The sequence below is a fragment of the Nomascus leucogenys genome, chromosome 2, assembly GCF_006542625.1.
Source record: "Nomascus leucogenys isolate Asia chromosome 2, Asia_NLE_v1, whole genome shotgun sequence".
In the NCBI taxonomy this organism is placed as follows: domain Eukaryota; kingdom Metazoa; phylum Chordata; class Mammalia; order Primates; family Hylobatidae; genus Nomascus; species Nomascus leucogenys.
Window position 1 is genome coordinate 128,473,558 of NC_044382.1, and position 16,469 is coordinate 128,490,026.

General features: G+C 35.5%; 1 protein-coding gene across 1 annotated transcript in view; it reads left to right on the plus strand.

The window, feature by feature from the left end:
* The window catches only part of PRR16 (proline rich 16), a 226,249-nt gene that overhangs the window by 20,962 nt on the left and 188,818 nt on the right, over positions 1-16,469 (plus strand). The gene's annotated exons all lie outside the window — the stretch shown is intronic.

Sequence of the window (16,469 nt, forward strand, 5' to 3'; positions counted from 1 at the left end):
ATTGTATTTATTTTTGTCGATAAAAATACATATGATTCCATGGGAGAAGGAATAGATAACTTTTTTCTTTCTTGAGCTTCTGGAAAATAATCTTTACTCTGATTTAAATAGTATAGCTGATTGTCTGATTTTAGTATAATTATGTCACATATACAACTTTTTTTAGCATTTTAAATGAGCAGTTAAGCACTCCTAATTTACAATTATAATGAAATATTAATTAACTTGCTAAACATTTATATTTTATGTCTTAGTCCGTTTAGAAGAGTGGATTTAAAAGTATTTCCCTATATTTTATATAATAATTGAGCTTTTGTAAATAATTGTGACATGCTTTTCTTTAAAATGTTTTGCATGATTCCAGAAAAATTATTAGGATAAATATTGATCGTCTTGTTTCTGACATTTTATTAATGAAATATTAAAAAAAGACCATATATGTAATTAGGTTTACTTTTCAGCACATTTCTTAGACGCATTTTGGTTAATGGCAAATGCCAACATTTAGCAGACATTGACATGATTATCTACATGTTTACAACATCTGCTGTTTGTTCTTGCAATGGATTTGTTAAAGTTCTCTTAAATGGAAGCAATGATGTATTGTGCACAGAATAGAGTAAAACACAGTGAGCTGTTCATAATGAGTTACTAGTGGGACTTGCAGATGTTGGTGTAAATTTTGCCTAGATTTAGTTTTTTTTATTTTTTTTATTATTATACTTTAAGTTTTAGGGTACCTGTGCACAACGTGCAGGTTAGTTACATATGTATACATGTGCCATGTTGGTGTGCTGCACCGATCAACCCTTCATCTAACATTAGGTATATCTCCCAATGCTATCCCTCCCGCCTCCCCCCACCCCACAACAGGCCCCAGTGTGTGATGTTCCCCTTCCTGTGTCCTTGTGTTCTCATTGTTCAATTCCCACCTATGAGTGAGAACATGTGGTGTTTGGTTTTTTGTCCTTGCGATAGTTTGCTGAGAATGATGGTTTCCAGCTTCATCCATGTCCCTACAAAGGACATGAACTCGTCATTTCTTATGGCTGCATAGTATTCCATGGTGTATATGTGCCACATTTTCTTAATCCATTCTATCATTGTTGGACATTTGGGTTGGTTCCAAGTCTTTACTATTGTGAATAATGCCACAAAAAACATATGTGTGCATGTGTCTTTATCGCAGCATGATTTATATTCCTTTGGGTATATACCCAGTAATGGAATTGCTGGGTCAAATGGTATTTCTAGTTCTAGATCCCTGAGGAATCGCCACACTGACTTCCACAATGGTTGAAATGTGGCAAATGGTGAAAGTCCCACCAACAGTGTAAAATTGTTCCTCTTTCTCCATATCCTCTCCAGCACCTGTTGTTTCCTGACTTTTTAACGATCGCCATTCTAACTGGTGTGAGATGGTATCTCATTGTGGTTTTGATTTGCATTTCTCTGATGGCCAGTGATGATGAGCATATTTTCATGTGTCTTTTGGCTGAATAAATGTCTTCTTTTGAGAAGTGTCTGTTCCTATCCTTCGCCCACTTGTTGATGGGGTTGTTTGTTTTTTTCTTGTAAATTTGTTTGAGTTCATTGTAGATTCTGGATATTAGCCCTTTGTCAGATGAGTAGGTTGCGAAAATTTTCTCCCATTCTGTAGGTTGCCTTTTCACTCTGATGGTGGTTTCTTTTGCTGTGCAGAAGCTCTTTAGTTTAATTAGATCCCATTTGTCAATTTTGGCTTTTGTTGCCATTGCTTTTGGTGTTTTAGACATGAAGTCCTTGCCCATGCCTATGTCCTGAATGGTATTGCCTAGGTTTTCTTCTAGGGTTTTTATAGTTTTAGGTCTAACATTTAAGTCTTTAATCCATCTTGAATTAATTTTTGTATAAGGTGTAAGGAAGGGATCCAGTTTCAGCTTTCTACATATGGCTAGCCAGTTTTCCCAGCACCATTTATTAAATAGGGAATCGTTTCCCCATTTCTTGTTTTTGTCAGGTTTGTCAAAGATCAGATAGTTGTAGATATGTGGCATCATTTCTGAGGGCTCTGTTCTGTTCCATTGGTCTATGTCTCTGTTTTGGTACCAGTATCATGCTGTTTTGGTTACTGTAGCCTTGTAGTATAGTTTGAAGTCAGGTAGTATGATGCCTCTAGCTTTGTTCTTTTGGCTTAGGATTGACTTGGCAATGTGGGCTCTTTTTTGGTTCCATATGAACTTTAAAGTAGTTTTTTCCAATTCTGTGAAGAAAGTCATTGGTAGCTTGATGGGGATGGCATTGAATCTATAAATTACCTTGGGCAGTATGGCCATTTTCATGATATTGATTCTTCCAACCCATGAGCATGGAATGTTCTTCCATTTGTTTGTATCCTCTTTTATTTCATTGAGCAGTGGTTTGTAGTTCTCCCTGAAGAGGTCATTCACATCCCTTGTAAGCTGGATTCCTAGATATTTTATTCTCTTTGAAGCAACTGCGAATGGGAGTTCACTCATGATTTGGCTCTCTGTTTGTCTGTTGTTAGTTTATAAGAAGGCTTGTGATTTTTGCACATTGATTTTGTATCCTGAGACTTTGCTGAAGTTGCTTATCAGCTTAAGGAGATTTTGGGCTGAGACGATGGGGTTTTCTAGATATACAATGATGTCATCTGCAAACAGGGACAATTTGACTTCCTCTTTTCCTAATTGAATACCCTTTATTTCTTTCTCCTGCCTGATTGCCCTGGCCAGAACTTCCAGTACTACGTTGAATAGGAGTGGTGAGAGAGGGCATCCCTGTCTTGTGCCAGTTTTCAAGGTGAATGCTTCCAGTTTTTGCCCATTCAGTATGATATTGGCTGTGGGTTTGTCATAGATCACTCTTACTATTTTGAGATACGTCCCATCAATACCTAATTTATTGAGAGTTTTTAGCATGAAGAGTTGTTGAATTTTGTCAAAGGCCTTTTCTGCATCTATGGAGATAATCATGTGGTTTTGTCATTGGTTCTGTTTATATGCTGGATTACGTTTATTGATTTGCATATGTTGAACCAGCCTTGCATCCCAGGGATGAAGCCCACTTGATTATGGTGTATAAGCTTTTTGATGTGCTGCTGGATTAGGTTTGCCAGTATTTTATTGAGGATTTTTGCATTGATGTTCATCAGGGATATTGGTCTAAAATTCTCTTTTTTGGTTATGTCTCTGCCAGGCTTTGGTATCAGGATGATGCTGGCCTCATAAAATGAGTTAGGGAGGATTCCTTCTTTTTCTATTGATTAGAATAATTTCAGAAGGAATGGTACCAGCTCCTCCTTGTACCTCTGGTAGAATTCGGCTGTGAATCCATCTGGTCCTGGACTTTTTATGGTTGGTGAGCTATTGATTATTGCCTCAATTTCAGAGCTTGCTATTGCTCTATTCAGTGATTCAACTTCTTCCTGGTTTAGTCTTGGGAGGGTGTATGTGTCGAGGAATTTATTTCTTCTAGATTTTCCAGTTTATTTGCATAGAGGTGTTTATAGTATTCTCTGATGGTAGTTTGTATTTCTGTGGAATCGGTGGTGATATCCCCTGTGTGATTTTTTATTGTGTCTATTTGATTCTTCTCTCTTTTCTTCTTTATTAGTCTTGCTAGCGGTCCATCAATTTTGTTGATCTTTTCAAAAAACCAGCTCCTGGATTCATTGATTTTTTGAAGGGTTTTTTGTGTCTCTATTTCCTTCAGTTCTGCTCTGATCTTAGTTATTTCTTGCCTTCTGCTAGCTTTTGAATGTGTTTGCTCTTGCTTCTCTAGTTCTTTTAATTGTAATGTTAGGGTGTCATTTTTAGATCTTTCCTGCTTTCTCTTGTGAGCATTTAGTGCTATAAATTTCCCACTACACACTGCTTTGAATGTCTCCCAGAGATTCCGGTATGTTGTGTCTTTGTTCTCGTTGGTTTCAAAGAACATCTTGATTTCTGCCTTCATTTCATTATGTACCCAGTAGTCATTCAGGAGCAGGTTGTTCAGCTTCCATGTAGTTGAGTGGTTTTGAGTGAGTTTCTTAATCCTGAGTTCTAGTTTGATTGCACTGTGGTCTGAGAGACAGTTTGTTATAATTTCTGTTCTGGTACATTTGCTGAGGAGTGCTTTACTTCCAACTATGTGGTCAATTTTGGAATAGGTGTGGTGTGGTGCTGAAAACAATGTGTATTCTGTTGATTTGGGGTGGAGAGTTCTGTAGATGTCTATTAGGTCTGGTTGGTGCAGAGCTGAGTTCAATTCCTGGATATCCTTGTTAACTTTCTGTCTCGTTGATCTGTCTGATGTTGACAGTGGGGTGTTAAAGTCTCCCATTATTATTGTGTGGGAGTCTAAGTCTCTTTGTAGGTCTCTGAGGACTCACTTTACGAATCTTGGTGCTCCTGTATTGGGCGCATATGTATTTAGGATAGTTAGCTCTTCTTGTTGAATGGATCCCTTTACCATTATGTAATGGCTTTCTTTGTCTCTTTTGATCTTTGTTGGTTTAAAGTCTGTTTTATCCAAGAGTAGGATTGCAACCCCTGCCTTTTTTTGTTTTCCATTTGCTTGGTAGATCTTCCTCCATCGCTTTATTTTGAGCCTATGTGTGTCTCTGCATGTGAGATGGGTTTCCTGAATCCAGCACACTGATGGGTCTTGACTCGTTATCCAGTTTGCCAGTCTATGTCTTTTAATTGGAGCATTTAACCCATTTACATTTAAGGTTAATATTGTTATGTGTGAATTTGATCCTGTCATTATGATGTTAGCTGGTTATTTTGCTCATTAGTTGATGCAGTTTCTTCCTAGCCTCAATAGTTTTTATAATTTGGCATGTTTTTACGGTGGCTGGTACCGGTTGTTCCTTTCCATGTTTAGTGCTTCCTTCAGGAACTCTTGTAGGGCAGGCCTGGTGGTGACAAAATCTCTCAGCATTTGCTTGTCTGTAAAGTATTTTATTTCTCCTTCACTTATGAAGCTTAGTTTGGCTGAATATGAAATTCTGGGTTGAAAATTCTTTTCTTTAAGAATGTTGAATATGGGCCCCCACTCTCTTCTGGCTTGTAGAGTTTCTGCTGAGAGATCCACTGTCAGTCTGATGGGCTTCCCTTTGTGGGTAACCCGACCTTTCTCTCTGGCTGCCCTTAACATTTTTTCCTTCGTTTCAACTTTGGTGAATCTGACAATTATGTGTCTTGGAGTTGCTCTTCTGGAGGAGTATCTTTGTGACATTCTCTGTATTTCATGAATTTGAATGTTGGCCTGCCTTGCTAGATTGGGGAAATTCTCCTGGATAATATACTGCAGAGTGTTTTCCAACTTGGTTCCATTCTCCCTATCACTTTCATGTACCCCAGTCAGACGTAGATTTGGTCTTTTCACATAGTCCCATATTTCTTGGAGGCTTTGTTCATTTCTTGTTATTCCTTTTTCTCTAAACTTCTCTTCTCGCTTCATTTCATTCATTTCATCTTCCATCACTGATACCCTTTCTTCCAGTTGATCGAATCAGCTACTGAGGCTTGTGTATTTCTCACTTAGTTCTCGTGCGTGGTTTTCAGCTCCATCAGGTCCTTTAAGGACTTCTCTGTATTGGTTATTCTAGTTAGCCATTCGTCTAATCTTTTTTCAAGGTTTTTGACTTCTTTGCCATGGGTTCGAACTTCCTCCTTTAGCTCGGAGTAGTTTGATCGTCTGAAGCCTAATTCTCTCAACTCGTCAAAGTCATTCTCCGTCCAGCCTTGTTCCATTGCTGGTGAGGATCTGCGTTCCTTTGGAGGAGGAGAGGCACTCTGATTTTTAGAATTTTCAATTTTTCTGCTCTGTTTTTTCCCCATCTTTGTGGTTTTACCTACCTTTGGTTTTTGATGATGGTAACGTACAGATAGGGTTTTGGTGTGGATGTCCTTTCTGTTTGTTAGTTTTCCTTCTAACAGTCAGGACCCTCAGCTGCAGGTCTGTTGGAGTTTGCTGGAGGTCCACTTCAGACCCTCTTTGCCTTGGTATCAGCAGCGGAGGCTGCAGAACAGTGGATATTGGTGAACAGCAAATGTTGCTGCCTGATCGTTCCTCTGGAAGTTTTGTCTCAGAGGAGTACCCAGCTGTGTGAGGTGTCAGTCTGCCCCTACTGGGGGGTGCCTCCCAGTTGGGCTACTCAGGGGTCAGGGACCCACTTGAGGAGGCAGTCTGTCCATTCTCAGATCTCCAGCTGCGTGCTGGGAGAACCACTACTCTCTTCAAAGCTGTCAGACAGGGACATTTCTAGATTTAGTTTTTAATGTTTCCCCTGGTGTCACACTGAGTATAGCATGAGAAGTCACTGGAAAAGAATGGAAAATAACTCAGCCTTGAGATTAATTTTCTGGGAAATCTGTAAGCCTGACATTGAAAGTGCATTATAGATACTATTTATGATATTTCTTAATCATTTCCCCTTCTCGTACATTCCATATTAACTTAGGTACAAGACCTAAAGGCATATACTCTTTTGTTTTCTTTCCTTTCCTTTTCTTTTCTTTCTCTCTCTCTCCTTTCTTTCTTTCTTTCTTTCTTTCTTTCTTTCTTTCTTTCTTTCTTTCTTTCCTCTCTTTCTCTCTCTTTTTCTCTTTTTCTCTCTTTCCCTCTGCCTTTCTTGATGGAGTCTTGCCCTGTAGCCCAAGCTGGAGTGCAGTGGTGCAATCTTGGCTCACTGCAACCTCTGCCTCCCAGGTTCAAGTGATTCTCCTGCCTCATAATCCTGAGTAGCTGGGATTACAGCCACCTGCCACCACACCCATCTAATTTTTGTATTTTTATTACAGACAGGGTTTCACCATGTTAGCCAGGGTGGTCTTGAACTCCTGACCTCAGGCAGTCTGTCCATCTCGGCCTCCCAAAATGCTGGGATTACAGGCGTGATCCACTGTGCCCAGCTGACATACACTCTTTCTTTATTTTTCTTGATTTCATTTTTTAAAACTGTCTCCTATTTTAAGGAAATTATGTCAGTTCTCAAATCATACAACTTTGATAACAAAATTCATGAGGAGTTTTTGATTGAATCAATGCATTTAGAATGACACAATTACCAATATAAATATTATTACAAAAATGTAAATAGGGTTTATACATTATAGTGTTCAATCTCTTTGTTCACCTTTACTGTTTTTTGTTTGTTTTCATTTTTTTTTTTTTTTTTTTTGAGACAGAACCTTGTTCTGTCACCTAGGCTGGAGTGCAGTAGAATGATAAGGATCCACTGCAGCCTCAGCCTCCTGGGCTCAAGTGATCTGCCAACCTCAGCCTTCTAAGTAGCTGAGACTGCAGGCATACATCCCCATGCCCGCTAATTTGAGTGTGTGTGTGTGTGTGTGTGTGTGTGTGTGTGTGTGTGTGTGTAGAAAGACAAGGTCTCCTTATTTTTTTCTAGGTTGGTCTCTAATTCCTGAGTTCAAGTGATTCTTTCACCTTGGCCTCCCAAAATGCTGGTATTACCAGCCATCTTTACATTTAATGCATATGTGGAAAACACACAGTGTTCAGTTTTCCAAGAATAATTTTTGTAACTATTATTGTTTTTTGCTTATTTGTTTGGTTTTTAGTTTAAAAGCCATATTGATTGTGTTATAGACCACTGTTTTAATTTATTTTTATTGCTATATATTTTACTTTTTAAAATTTCAGTAGTTTTGGGACTACAGGTGGTTTTTGTTACGTGGATGAGTTGTTTCATAGTCAATTCTGAGATTTTAGTGCACCCATCACCTGAGCAGTGTACACCATACCCAATGTAGTCTTTTATCCCTGCCCCTTGACATCATCCATGAGTCCCCACAGTCCATTATATCACTCTATATGTTTTGGGGTCCTCATAGCTTAGCTCCCAGTTATAAGGGAGGACATATGGTATTTGGTTTTCCATTCCTGTGTTACTTCACTTAGAATAATGGCCTCCAGTTCCATCCAAGTTGCTGCAAAAGACATTATTTCATTCCTTTTCATGGCTTAGTAGTAGTCCATGGTGTTTATATGCCACATTTTCTTAATCCACTTGTTGACCGACGGACACTTAGTTTGGTTCCACATCCTCGCAATTGTTAATTGTGCTGCTATAAATGTGTGCGCAAGTGTCTTTTTCATATAATGACTTCTTTTCTTTTGGATAGATACCAAGTAGCAGGATTGCTGGGTTAAATGGTAGATCTACTTTCAGGTTTTTAAGGAATATCTATATTATTTTCCATAGTATTAGATTTACATTCCCACCAGCTGTGTAAAATGGTTCTCTTTTCACCACATCTACACCAACATCAACTGTTTTTTTACTTTTTAATTATGGCCATTCTTGCAGAAATAAGGTGGTATCTCATTGTGCTTTTATTTGGCATTTCCCTGATGATTAGTGATGTTGAACATTTTTTTATATGGTTGTTGGCTATTTGTAATCTTTTTTTTGAGAAATGTGATTGTGTTATAGACTACAGCATCGCTTTTACACTTTTTTCTTCTCATTTGACCAGCCTTTAATAAGTTGATACTGTTTATTTTTTTAATTTAAGCTTTTTATTTTGAGATCATTGTAGATTCTCATGCAGTTGTAAGAAATGATGTAGAGAGATCCCGTTTCTCTTTACCCAATTTCCTCCAGTGGTAACATCTTGAAAAACTACAGAATAAGATCATGATCAGAATATTGACATTGATATAGTCAAGTTACGGAACAGCACCATTGCCACAAGGATCTCTCCTGTTGCCCTTTTATAGCTATACCCACTTCTCTACTGTTGACATAGACTCCCTAACCCCGGACAATCACTAATCTGTTCTCCATTTCTATAATTTATCTTTTCAAGATTGCTATGTAAACAGAATAAAATGATATGTAATCTTTTGTGGTTAGGTTTTTTCACTGAACACAATACTCTGGAGATTCATGCAGGTTATGATGTGTACCTATGGTTTGTTCTTTTTTTTGCTAACCCATTTTCCGTGGTATAGATGTACCATAGTTTGTTTAAACATTCACCCACTGAAAGACATTTGGGTTGTTTTTAGTTTTGCACTGTTATTAACAAAGCTGCTATAAACATTTATGTACTTGCTTTTGTGTGAATGTAAATTTTTATTTCTCTACAATAAATGTCCAAGTATACAATTACTGGATCAAATGCCAGTTATATGTTTAGTTTTATAAGAGACTGTCCAAAGTTTTCCAGAGTGACTATATTATTTTCAGTCCTACCGTCAATGTGTAAGTTATCTGGTTTCTCTGCTTCCTCACCAGCATTTGATATTGTCAAAACTTTTTTCTTAGTTATTCTGAGTGTAGTGCTACCTCATTGTGGTTTTAACCTGCATATCCCTGATGGCAATAATGTTTTAGCATCTTTTCATTTGCTTATATGCTGTACACATAGCCTCTCTGGGTCTCTTCATGTCTTTTATTTTTTGTAGCGATGGGGTCTTGCTATGTTGCCCAGGCTGGTCTCAAACTCCTGGCCTTAATTGATCTTCTTGCCTTGTCTGTTATGTCTTCTGTCCATTTTAAAATTCGGTTTTTCTTTTTGCTATTGAGTTTTGAGGGTTATTTATATATCTGATATTAGTTCTTTGTCAGATATAGGGTTTGATAGTATATTCTCTCACAGTGTATCTTGTCTTTTCTCCCCCTTCACGAGGTCTTTCTTAGAGCAAAAGCTTTAAAATTTAATGAAGTTCAATTTATCAATTTGTAAATTTTATGAATCATGCTATTTGTGTTAAGTATAAGAACCTAGCCCTAAATTCTGAAGGACTTCCTCTATCTTTTCCCTTATATTTTACGTTTAATTCTGTAATCTATTTTGAGTTAATTTTTGTATACAGTGTGAGACATAGGTTGAGGTGTGTTGTTTTGCTTAAGGATGTCCGTTTGCTCAGCACCATTTGGTGAAAAGACTAGCTTTCTTCCACTGAGTTGCTTTTGGACCTTTATAAAAAAATCGGTTCTACACCTTTTTGTTGTAGTATTTATGGATCTGTATTCTGTTCCATTGTTCTGTGTGTCTGTCCTTCTACTGATACCACGTAGTGTGGATTACTGTAGCCACGTAAGTCTTGAAACTGTATAGATGGATTCTTCCCACTGTATTCTTTTTCAAAATGGCTTTCGCTATTATAATTTATGTTTTTTTTTCATTTCAGAATAAAACTTTAGGCTAATCTTGTCAATATCTACTATACTGCTCGAGTTAGAGAAATTGTATACTTTCGAGCATAATTAAAAACTTTACATTGTTAAATCTTCTTATCCATGAACATGATTGTCTATTTATTTGATCATGTTAGATTTATTTCATTGTCATTTTGTAGTTTTGAATGTAGAAGTCATGTGTATGTTTCGTTAGATTTCTACCTTTTTTTTTGAGTGATTGTAAATACTTTAGTCTCTTGGTATCCATGGAGCATTGGTTCCACATCCCTTGAGAATACCAAAATCTGTCGATGCTGAAGTTTCATATATAAAATGGTATGGTATTTGCATATAACCTACACACAGCCTCCCATCTGTAGATTACTTATAATACTTAGCACAATGCCTACGATACCACTTTGTTCATGTGGATTCAAAATAGTGCTCAGCACATGGAAAATTCAATTTTAGGTTTTTGGACTTTGTGGAATTTGTTTCCATAAATATTTTCCATTCACAGTCAGATGAATCCACAGATACAGAAGACTGACTGTACAGAAGACTGACTGTAGTATGTTATTTTTAATTTTGGTATCTATCTGCTCATTGATAGTGTAGAGAGATACATATGATTACCTTGTATTCTGTGGCTTTTCTATTATTTAGGATATTTTATGTAGATAATCATACCCTTTCCAAATACAGTTTTACTGCTTCGTTTCTAATTTGTATGACTTTTATATCCTTTTCTTGCATTATTCCCTTGAATAGAATATGTTCAATAAGAGTGGTGAGGTTGAATATCCTTTTCTTTGCCCAATTTTGGGGGGAATGTATTCATTCTTTCACTGTTTAAATTAAATTAAAATTAAATTATTAGCTGTAGTTTTTTTTGTAGATGCTCTGTGTCAACTTAAAGAAGTTTCTCAGTATTTTTACTTTTCTGAAAACTTTTATCATGAATGGATGTGGAATTTTCACAAATGTTTTCACCAATTGATAGGATTATGTGATTTTTCTTCTTTAGCTTTTTAATATGGTTGATTAAACCAGTATTACATCCCTTAATTAAATGCTACTTGATCATGCTGTATAATTAATTTTATATATACCTCAATTCTATTTGGTAAAAACAATTGATAAGGATTTGTGTATCTGTAGATATCGTGTGGACATTGGCATGTAATTTTGGTGGATTTTTTATATTGTTTTTGATTGATTTGGGTTAACAGAGTGATAGTGACTTTATAAAAAATGAATTGGAAAGTCTTCCCACGTTTTCTATTTTATAGAAAATATTGTATAGAATTTGTAGTAATTCTTCTGTGAATGTTTAGTAGAATTCTCCAGTGAAACCCTCTGGAACTGGAGATTTTCTTTCTTGGGGATTTAAAAATTATTAATTCAATTTCCATAATGGTTATTGAGTTATTCAAATTATTTATTTCATATTGGACATGGTGAGGTAGTTTATGTTTTTCAAGGAAGAGATGTATTTCATGTAAGTTGCCAAATTTATGTTTGTAGAGTTGTTTTTAGTATTCCCTTTTCTTTGTTTAGGTATCTGCAAGACTTGTAGTGATATTCCCAATTTCATTCATAGTACTGGTAATTTGTATCTTCTCTCTTGTTTTCTTTGTCGATCTTTTTAGAGATTTGTAAATTTATTTTTTTTAAGAAAAAGGGCTCTATATTTATTTTGATTTTGTCTATATTGTTTTTGTGTTTTTTATTTTATTGGTTTTTGCTCCTATATTTATTGCTAACTTCCTTCTGCTTGCTTTGGTTTATTTTTCTCTTCCTAGGCTCTTGAAGTAGATGCTTAGATTATTGATTTTAGACTTTTTCTCTTAACTAATGTAAGTGTGCAGTGCTACACATTTCCCACTCAGCACTGCTTTAACTGTTCTCCACATGTATTGACTTGTTGTATTTTCACTTTTACACAGTTCAGTGTGTTTTTAAATTTTCCTTCAGATTTACTCTTTTACCTGTGAATTATTTGAAAGGGTGTTGTATAGTTTCCACCAGTTTGGAGATTTTAATGTTCTCTTTTTGTTATTAATTTCTAATTTGATTCTCTTGAAGTAAGAGAACAGACTCTGTTATGATTTCAATTCTAATAAAGTAGCTGAGGCTTGTTTCAAGGCTCAGAATACGGTCTATTTTTGTATATGTTTCACGGACACTTGAAAAGAATGTGCATTCTGCTCTTTCAAGGAGTGTTGCACAGATATTGACTAGATTCTGTTGGCTCATGGTATTGTTTACTTCTTCTATATCCTTGCTATATGTTTCTAGTTACCCTGTCAGTTTTGAGGAAGGAATGTTAAACTGTTCAACTATAATTGTGGTTTTTTTTCTCTTTTTCCTTTTAGTTCTGTCAGTTTTTGCTTCCCCTATATGTTTTGATGAACTGATTTTTGTTTGTTTGTTTGTTTTTTTGTTTTGGAGATGGAGTCTCGCTCTATCACCTGAGCCGGAGTGCAATGGCATGATCTTGGTTCACTGCAACCTCTGCCTCCTGGTTCACATGATTCTCCTGCCTCAGCCTCCCAAGTAGCTGGGATTACAGGTGCACACCACCAAACCCAGCTAATTTTTTGTATTTTTAATACAGACGGGGTTTCTCTGTGTTGGCCAGACAGGTCTCGAACTCCTGACCCTGTGATCTGCCTGCCTCAGCCTCCCAAAGTGCTGGGATTACAGGTGTGAGCCACGGCTCCCAGCCGAATTGACTCTTTTGTTACATAATATTTGTCTCTCCTCAGAAATGAACATTATATAATGATAACATAAACAACATTATATAAAAATAACATATATCATATTATTTAATATTATCATATGCATAACATTATATATATTTTTTGTTTGAAATTTACCTGCTCTGATATCAATATAGTCACTCTTGCTTTTTTGATTAATGTCTGCATGGCATATCTTCTCCCATCTTTAATTCCTGTCTATATCATTATATTGATGTGAGTTTTTAATAGACAGTATATAGTCATCCATTTTACTAACTCTTTTAACTGACGTATTTGGGCTATTCAAATTTAATATAATTATTAATATGTTAATGTTTATGTATGCCATTTTAATTTTTGTTTTGTGTTTGTTTTGTTTTTGGCATTCCTTCTCTCTGTTCTCTTCATCCTGACTTCTTGTGTGTTACTTGAAAATTTTTAGAATTTTATTTTTACTTACTATTTAGAAATCTATTTTGACATCTGTTTTCTGTGTTTGTCCTTTTATAGAGTCTTTTTGGGTAGTTTTTTTAACAGTTTTTCTAGGTATTACATTATATATATGATATATGTGTATGTATATATATATAAAAATACCTATATTATGTTTTTTATATATATACACATACATATATACATATACATATGTATCTAAAAATATATATATATATATAACTTACCACAGTCTTCTTGTGTTGCCATTTTTCCAGTTTAAATGAAGTATGGAAACCTTAAAACTCCTTTTACTTCCCTTTACTTTCTTTCATTTATATTTGCCTTAACTATTTCTCTACATATATGTAGAAGCACATCAGACAGTGCCATACTTTCTTTTTCAATCATTAAACATAAGAAAGAAAGCTCAAGAGGAAAGGAATTGCATTTATCCGTATTTTTGTTTACTATGTTCTCCCAGATGTTCTAAGGCTGTTTCTTTATTGTTTCCTTTTTTGTTTAAAGAACTTTCTTTAGTCATTATTTTAGGAAAGGTTGTCTAGTGACCTGTTCTCTTATTTTTTATTTGTTTGTTTTTAATCCAAGAACATCTTGATTACTCTTTCTTCTTTAAGGATATTTTCACTTGTTATAGGATCCTAGGTAACTAGTTCTTTCTCTTAGCATTTAAAAATGTTATGGCATTTTCTTCTTGTCTCCATGGTTTCTAATAAAAATTTCTGCTGTCTTTTGAATTATATTTTTCCCTGTAGATAAGATGTTATTTCTCTCTTACTACTTTAAAGATTATTTTTCTTTGTCTTTAGTTTCGAGGTTGATTATGAGGTATCTTAGTTTGGATTTCTTCAGATTTATCCTATTTGGGGTTTTCTCAGTTTCTTCAATCTGTAGGCTTGTAAGTCTTTTGCCAAATATGGGACATTTTGAGTCATCTTTTTTTTTTTAATCACTTTTTTTTTTTTTTTAAAGACGGAGTTCCGCTCTTGTTGCCCAGGCTGAAGTGCAATGGTGTGATCCCGGCTCACCACGCCCTGTGCCTCCCAGGTTCAAGCGACTCTCCTGTCTCAGCCTCCCGAGTAGCTGGGATTACAGGCAGGCACTGCCACGCCTAGCTAATTTTTTGTGTTTTTAGTAGAGACAGGGTTTCTCCACGTCGGTCAGGCTGGTAATCACTTTTTAAGCCCCACCCTCTTTCTCAGCTCTCCTAGAACTCCAGTGACACGAATATTAGCTCTTTGATTATGGTCCATGGATCTCCGAGTCTCTTTTTGTTGTTGTTTTCAGGCTAGTTTCTCTCTGTTGTTCACATTGGATGATTTCTACTTCTATTGTTATGTCTTCAATTCATGGATTCTTCTGTTTCTTGTGTTCTGCTATTGATTCTATTCCCTGGGGTTTTAATTTTGATTTTTGTATTTTCCACCACTATAACTTACATTTGACTCCTCTCTATATCTTATATCTTTGCTGAGGCTTTGTTTTTCCTTTCTACTTCTATTATTTTGTTTCAACATGTTTATAATTACTCTTTGAAGCATTTTCTGTGACAGCTGCTTTAAAACCTTTGACACCTCTGTCATCAAGCTGTTGACATCTACTGATTATCTTTTTTTTTTTTTTCCATTTCATTTGGGATCTTCCTGGTTCTTGGTGTGATGAGTGATTCAAAATAAAAACTGGACATTTTAGGTATTACATTATGAGAGTCTCGGAAGGTGGTGTAACATGTCACTACTCCCAGGAACGTATAGAAGCCTAGTTTCCCAACACTCTTCTGTTAACACTGGAAAGAGGGAAAGTAGAGTGGAGGAGCGAAGCTAGTTTTTACTGTTTTTTGAGTATTAACATCCAGTCTCTCTCCTTACTCAGCTTTTTCTGATACCATGCCAATGTGGAGTGGAGGTGCTTCTTTACAGCTTCTTGAGGCTTAGACTCTAGCCTACCCTCTTGTCTTTTGCTGGTACAGATGAGGATGGGACTCCAGTTTTTCTGTGCTGTTTGCTAGGGTTAGAACAACAATAGTTTGAAAGTTTTCTGTCTTGCTAGACTGTTTCTTTTCTCAAGGCTTATGATATTTCCAGGTTACTGGTTTCTTCAGCTACAAGTCTCGAATATATTAGGCAAAAAGAAAACCCAAGGGAACTCACCACCTTTTTTTTTGGCTGGGGATTGGTTCTTGAAGTCCCTAGCTTGTCTTTCTTCTTCTATCACCCTTTCCAAGTATCTTATCTTAGTGTTATATATAATGTCCAGGGTTTTTAGTTGTACTTTGTGGAAGTTAAAGACAAAATTACATTTACTGCATCTGTCTGGAAGCAGAATCGTTAATGCCTTCCATTTTAAGACCAAAACATTAAACTTATTCTGTATTTGATAATGAAGACATGAATGTCCTAAAAAGTAAAATTTTGCCTAAAATGTTAAATTTTATGTCATAAATCTCAAAAGTATGGCAGGTGTCAAAGAGAAGCATTTATTCTTGATTTCTTGCCTATTCCAAATTAGATAATGGAAACACCACATAGAAACTTATTCTTTTTTATAAAATTTTGATATCCTGTCAATATCACTAAATAAAATCCAAATATTCAAATTATAGTAAAGGACATTACATGTTTTATTTTCTGTTATTAAAATAACAAATTGTTAAGCATAACAAAGTAAATCCATGAGGAGATAATCATAATTTATTAAGTTCTTGCTAAATCCTATAAATTTTATGTTTTTTTCTTTATCTTATAAATTACATAGAATTTAATTGTTGGATAACACTCCCTTTTGTGTTTTTTTCTGATCTTATTCCTATATAATAACTAAGAACACTTAAAAAAGGAAGCGACTATTAAATGAAATACAACAGAAATATAAAATGACAGATTAAGTATTTTCTCCTAAAGAATTCAGGGAGGAAACATTTAACTTCAGAAGCGTAAAGTTTTTTAATTTAAAGTAATACAAAAGGTTTTGCAGGAATATATAAAGCAAATGTGAAAAGGCTTAGAAAAATGCGTAGAATTAATTTAATGACAAAATCCTCAGAATTGGGCTTACTCTTTATAGGTGTCACATTTAATTTAATAACACAAATTAATTGGAGAATTCTACCATTAACTTTTACG